The sequence below is a fragment of the Myotis brandtii genome, unplaced genomic scaffold (genome assembly GCF_000412655.1).
Source record: "Myotis brandtii unplaced genomic scaffold, ASM41265v1 scaffold97, whole genome shotgun sequence".
Lineage (NCBI taxonomy): Eukaryota > Metazoa > Chordata > Mammalia > Chiroptera > Vespertilionidae > Myotis > Myotis brandtii.
Genome location: NW_005372020.1, coordinates 866,561 through 866,978, shown reverse-complemented (window position 1 = coordinate 866,978; position 418 = coordinate 866,561). Strand labels below are relative to the sequence as shown.

The 418-nt window shown below is 69.6% G+C and overlaps 1 protein-coding gene across 1 annotated transcript in view; it reads right to left on the bottom strand.

The window, feature by feature from the left end:
- Nucleotides 1–418, bottom strand: part of NCOR2 (nuclear receptor corepressor 2) — a 172,730-nt gene that overhangs the window by 61,896 nt on the left and 110,416 nt on the right. The gene's annotated exons all lie outside the window — the stretch shown is intronic.

Below are 418 nucleotides of genomic sequence, written 5' to 3'. Positions count from 1 at the left end.
CACCGGGCGGCCGGAGCGGAAGGAGCCTGTGAGCAGGGGTGGGGACGGGACAATGCAGTCCAGGTGGGGTGAGCCGGGGTGAGGAGCCTCTGCACCCAGGCTCGCTGGGCCCCCCAGGGCTCAAAGGCCCCCTGGATGCGGACCACACGGGGCTGGTCCAGGGGCTGGGAGTGGACATGTCCCCACATCACAGACCCCGACCCCCGTGAGCTCACAGCCTCCTGGTGTGGGGAGGAGCCCCCAGAAACGGGCAGACCTCACCCCAGACCTCCTGTGGCCAGAGAAAGTTTCCCCCACACACTCGGGCCAGAGCCGTACACCCCCCACTTCTACCCCAACGCCCTGAATGGGCTCAGGAGACGCACAGCCCCCCCATACAGCGCCCCGCGCCCTGGATCCAGGGGCAGGGCCCCGGAAG